Genomic DNA, 6,252 nt, shown 5'->3' with positions numbered 1-6,252 from the left:
ATGGGCACCAGGTGCCTTGGGATATAAGAAACCTTTTCATTAGAATCAAAGCTAGCTGTAGCAATAAAAAAAATCCCTTAAATTTGTTGGACGAAATAACCTGTCTTAATAAAAATGAATATTCATATAACTACTGACAAACTGTCATCACAAGCATAGATGACGTTCGATAAACATATGCCTAAAACAAGATTCCTGCTCTCAGGAGCTCACAGCTAACTGCCGGATGTAACCCACTGTGTTATGGTGTAAACTCAGAAATAGCTTACCACCAATTGTTTAATCAAAGCTCAGGTTTACTCAAAATTTTGCAGTCAAAATCTTCTGTTTGATTACAAGGGTGACTCTTCATTGATCTAACTGGGGTTGCATGGGTGTAACCAGGAGCAGAATTTGGCCTGAAAGAAGTACAAGTTAGTAAGTGTCATTGTGGTGGATACAGTAGATACCCCAAGCCGATGTGCCCCAGTGTGCAACAGGAAACAGTCCAGACTTGCCTTACCACAGTCTATACACTGCTCATCCTGGTTCCCCTCCCACAGATACAACCACACTAAAGAAACATTCAGGTCACAAATTCGTTCTTGGTTGGAGAATTTACCTACATAATAAAAAGGTTAACTTTCTTTTGTGATGGTTGTTTCAGTTCCTCATTCTCTCCCCTGAGCATGGAAGAGACATGCCTCCTCCACTGGCCCACAGTTTATCCGAGAAGAAGTGATTCTGGTAGCCATCGCATTTTACAGGGACATAAAGTTTATAAATAAGGGATTTACAATGAGGCTCAGTGCTACAAGGAAGCATTTTATCAGGGAGCCTTGTAGTGAGGATTCAATTATTTTTCAATAAAGCATCAGGGGAATCCACAAACAGCTGTTTGCATCCCTCCACACATCAAGTCAAACTTCAAGGGGAACAATAGATGGGAAAACTGAAGCTCTCTCTGAAGCAGTAACAATGGGTTTCCTTACTCTGGGCTTTGTTTGATTTCCCAGTCTCAGTTTTGAACTCTCTCTGCATCAGAGAAAAGAGAGGGGGCTTTGGAGGGGGAAAGCAGGCAGAGGGGAGGGAGGGTCAGTGGGAGTTAAAGCCTTTTGCAGCCTTTCTCTCCCATTCATGTGGTAATTGGGTGTCAAGCAGAGATCAGTAAGATGGAGCCCGGCCTCTGTGCCCGGGTTAAACTGCACCAAAAAGAAAGCGGGAGCTGAACCGATGGAGCACTGAATGTCATTACAGCTCACAGGAAGCTGCCTGCCTCCCCCAGGAGGCACTTATGTTCCGGCTGGGGTGTTGGGCTGGGGGGAGTGCAGTGCTTTTTAATTCAAGGGATTGTTGAAAGCAGCTAAACAAAGCTTGAGGGCATTTAAACAATAACGCACCCCCGTCTCTACCTTCAATAGGGGGCTCTAAACAGGCGTTTAACCTTCAGAATAGCTGAAAGTGATACTCAAAGCTGAGAACACGGCTAGCCCTCTGCTGCTTAGCCCCTTGTTATTACCGAGCCAGACGCCACTTGGATGGCTAGGAGCTCCTCCACAGAGGGACACGCTGCTAGCCTTGACTGTCTCCATCTATTCTGGTTATTGCTTGTAATAGTCTCTATCACACCGATTGGGATTGCACAGCCCTCTGCAATTAGTGCACCATATTATGTAAAGAGCAGATCCCTTCCCTACATGCGTGCCAAAGGCCCAGTGGAGTTTGCCTGACATTTTCAGGTCCTCAGAGGTTTGATGGAGGCTGAAAGAGTTCAGCAGCCTGCAGGATGAGCCCAGGGAAAGGCTGAATCATGCTGATCAGAGAAGGCGACAATGGGAGCACAGGTCCCACATCATAGCTCTCTGGGGACAAAGATGAACTGGAGGAGGCCCCTAGGAGACGCATGCAAAAGGCCCATGTCTGGACCACAAGGCAGCTTGAGTGTTTCTTCCCGATTTTGATGGAGCCTCCCATCCCTGGACGCCGCCAAATGAGCTCTGATTGAATTGAATCATCCCCGTGCTTTTCAGGGGCTTGATTGTGCACTATGCCAGTCAAAGGGAGTTTTTTCCCCGGACTTAAATGAGAACAGGTCATGCTCCAAATTAGATTGGAAGAGCAAATCTTTGGCCCGTTTCCCAGGGCGAATTGTGCCAGTTTTACAGCATTTAAAAACAACAGAAAAAGATCTCCCGCCTCCCCAGACCTCTTTTGTAGTTCCTACTCCCTCACACTGACCTCCAAATCCTGCAATTTATCATCAATCTGCTCAATATTGTTCCGTGGAGCACAGGCTACATACACCCAGCAAACTGCCTGCAATAGGCTAGTTTGCCCAGTGGCATTTCCTCTTTTGGTTAAAGGAATCATTTTCACTTCTCCAGGAGTGCCGTTACCCCCATGCCGTTCCTCTTAGAGCCTCACACACCTCTGAGATGCATGCTCTTTCACAGACTTCAGGGTGCATGGGATTTTTGTGAAATCCCGTTGTTAAAATAGCAGTAGCACAACACAACAAGCTGTGGAGGTGTTCTCTGGCCCAGATTCTCTTATTTACATGGGAGCTACTCGGTGAACTAGGGTATTCACATTCCTAAGGTAGCTCTCAAGACTTCCCTATGTGCTTTTGAGACCCAAGGACACCGCCCATTATACAAGCATACATGGTACATTGCAAACATTCACAGCAATAGTACCATTCTGTGTGCTTCCTTTACACTTCCAAGACTTATTCCTGCCAAGTGCTAGTGTAATCATGTGATCCTATTACAGCACCTCAATAAATAGGCAGGGCCAAACTTTCTAAAGACTTCTGGGCTCTGTGTTTAAATGATCTTCTCTACAAAAGAGAGGGGCAGTGGGCTGGATTCTGAAAAAAAACCCAACTTAGCTCATCTCAAGCATTGGCATTTTAAAGAGGGGCACCCAGCACAGGTAACTTTTCTGGCTATTGTGTTCACCCAGGTGCCAAAATGGGAGCGAAGGTGTTCTGAAACCCTGGCCCTTTATAGGAACAGAGCTTGTCTGAAAATTCCTGCAAGGGAAGGAGCCACGTCTTTGGCTGACAGGCCTATTTTTAACAGAGACCTGCTGACTGCTTTCCTCTTGGCAGGCAGTTTGCCAGGTTGTTTCCCATTTATTAAATATTCCTGGCCTCCCCTATCCATGAGTCCTCTGCTTTGCCAGCATTCCCATCCAAATGTCCCTATGCTCCCAGGTGCCGCAGTCTTCCTGCATATCCCAACCCATTGGACACGGGAAGCTGCGTGAGGCACAGGTGAGTGCTGCATAATCAGGGTGCGAGTTCTGGCTGGAGCATAAGAGGCATCTCCAGCCTTGTGTCTGTACTGACAGCACAAGCCTGTCCTCATTTCTTGTCGGTGCTAAATTTACTTCAAGCCACGTCCTCATCAATCTCCTGTCACCCCCAGCCATGGAGGAATCTTCCATGGATTTGTAACAGTACTGACAGCCCCTAACTGGTACAGGTGCTTTAGAGAGAGAGGCTGACTTCTGCTCCCACTGGGGGAGCAGCAGGTGTTCTTGAGTTAGTAGAGCAGAGGCTGATGCGAGTGGTGAGGAGGGATAAACATGGAGCACAAAGGCAGGCAGCTCATCTCCACCGAGTGACACGCATGCTGTCCTCACTCCTGTGCTCTGGGGAATGCAGTAACCAGCCACGCTGCCATAAAGGTCCCTGAGGGAGTGTGCAGCCATCTGCAATGGAGCCCTTTACGTACGGCCCGGAGGCTGGAATTCCTCCCGATGTGGGCCCAAGCCTCTGATCTCTGCACCAGGGCACAAGCAGCTGCAAGTGTCATTACAGACACGCGGGAGTGTTAACATGGGTCGTGACCTTGTTTCTATCCCACTGCTCATGCCAGCAGCATCATTCCTCTTTGGAGAAGGGATGTGGCTACTAAGGACCCTCTGCTCTGCAAGAAACCATGTGCACTAGTGAAAGAGCTAGAGTGCCTGAGCAACACTGGTCTCTTAAAGGGACATGAAGGCACTGCCTTCCCCTGACATGGTCAGGATCTGAACACCAAGCCAGCTGGTTTTATACACCCATTCAATCCGCCCTGTCACCTTGTATCCGCAGCAGCACAACATGCCCGCTTGAGGCAGGTGTGAGGGTGGCTAGGAGCTTTCTTCTGACGTGCCCCCAAGGCTGGGTGAAATCCCACCAGACAAGAGACCAGCATCTCCTGCCTTTGGCAAGCAGATGGGATGTTAGCTGTGCCCAGTACTCCCCCAACTGGCAGCTGCAGGAGTTGCAGCTGTATTGACAGCAAGTCAAGCATTAGCAGAGGCCACAGTTGCAGGCAGGCAGGCAGGCGGATCCATCTCGCTTGTCCTCCTGCGGGACACCGGCTTCTCTGGTACTCACAGCAGCAAGTGCAAGGCAAAGACAAACATGAGAAGCAGCAGGCCCCACCTGAAACCTACCTGCTTCTCTCTCCACTTCCGTGTGCAAAGTCCACAAAATGTTTTTAGGCTCAACTGCAGCCACAGAGCTGGCTGAATCCGGGCTGCTCATTATTGAACAGAGGAAGGACTCTCTCCACACAGCCTCCCAGGGGTCTTACGGCTTAAGACAGCCCAAATGGCATACATCCCAAAGGAACAGTTGCTAGCCCAGCTTACCAGTAGATCCACCAACATATAATCATTTCTTCCACTCTCTCCACACCTCTGCTCATGCCCTGCAATAGCTTCCCAAATCCTGAACCCTCACAGCTGCTCCATGGGCCTCCAAGTCACCTGTGCAGCAAGACTCCCTGTGGTCCTGTACCAAGAAGAAATGTCACTACCAATCCACAGCCCTATAATTGGCAACCAGGGGAATGGAAAGAAAATGTGTAATACCAGATTTCAGTTTCAGGCTGTTTGGTGAATACTCCTAAACAACAAAATATCTACAACATGGGAGACTGGAAAGTGATGGAAAAGCAAAATAGGATTGGAAGGATTTGATTATTCATAGAAAACAGATTTTCACCAGAGCCATTATGATAGTCAGGACAAGTAGCACTGTGTATTATTCAGGCTGCCCAATACTTCCTGTTACAAGACGCCATTGTGGTTGCTTATAAACCTGCTAAGTTTTGACCATCCCTGCTGAAATGTTCAACACTACATATTTGCCTCAGGCTATTATTTTCATGTTAGCCAAAATAGTTCAGCTGTTCCCAAGAGCAAGGCAGAAAAGAATGCTTTGTACAGGCATACCTCGTTTTATTGTGCTTCGCTTTATTGCGCTTTGCAGATATTGCGTTTTTTACAAATTGAAGGTTTGTGGCAACTCTGCGTCAAGCAAGTCTATCGGCGCCATTTTTCCATCGGTGCCATTTTTCCAACAGCATTTGCTCACTTCATGTCTCTGTGTCACATTTTGGTAATTCTCGCAACATTTCAAACTTTTTCATTATTATTATGTTTGTTATGGTGATCTGTGATCTTTGATGTTACTATTGTAATTGTTTTGGGGCGGCACAAACCGCGCCCATATAAGATGGCGAACTTAAACCGATAAATGTTGTGTGTGTTCTGACTGCTCCACCGACCGGCCGTTCCCCCATCTCTCTCCCTCTCCTCGGGCCTCCCTATTCCCTGAGACACAACAATATTGAAATTAGGCCAATTAATAACCCTACAATGGCCTCTAAGTGTTCAAGTGAAAGGAAGAGTCGCACGTCTCTCACTTTAAATCAAAAGCTAGAAATGATTAAGCTTAGTGAGGAAGGCATGTCGAAAGCCGAGACAGGCCGAAAGCTAGGCCTCTTGCGCCAAACAGTTAGCCAAATTGTGAATGCAAAGGAAAAGTTCTTGAAGGAAATTAAAAGTGCTACTCCAGTGAACACACGAATGATAAGGAAATGAAACAGCCTTATTGCTGATATGGAGAAAGTTTTAGTGGTCTGGATAGAAGATCAAACCAGCCACAACGTTCCCTTAAGCCAAAGCCTAATCCACAGCAAGGCCCTAACACTCTTCAATTCTATGAAAGCTGAGAGAGGTGAGGAAGCTGCAGAAGAAAAGTTTGAAGCTAGCAGAGGTTGGTTCATGAGGTTTAAGGAAAGAAGCCGTCTCCATAACATAAAAGTGCAAGGTGAAGCAGCAAGTGCTGATGTAGAAGCTGCAGCAAGTTATGCAGAAGATCTAGCTAAGATAATTGTTTTTTTTAGACATAATGTTATTTCTCACTTAACAGACTACAGTATAGCGTAAACGTAACTTTTATATGCACTGGGAAACCAAAAAATTCGTGTG

The sequence above is a fragment of the Crocodylus siamensis genome, chromosome 11 (assembly GCF_052110815.1).
Source record: "Crocodylus siamensis isolate JL-2025a chromosome 11, ASM5211081v1, whole genome shotgun sequence".
NCBI lineage: Eukaryota > Metazoa > Chordata > Crocodylia > Crocodylidae > Crocodylus > Crocodylus siamensis.
This window is presented reverse-complemented; position numbering follows the sequence as displayed.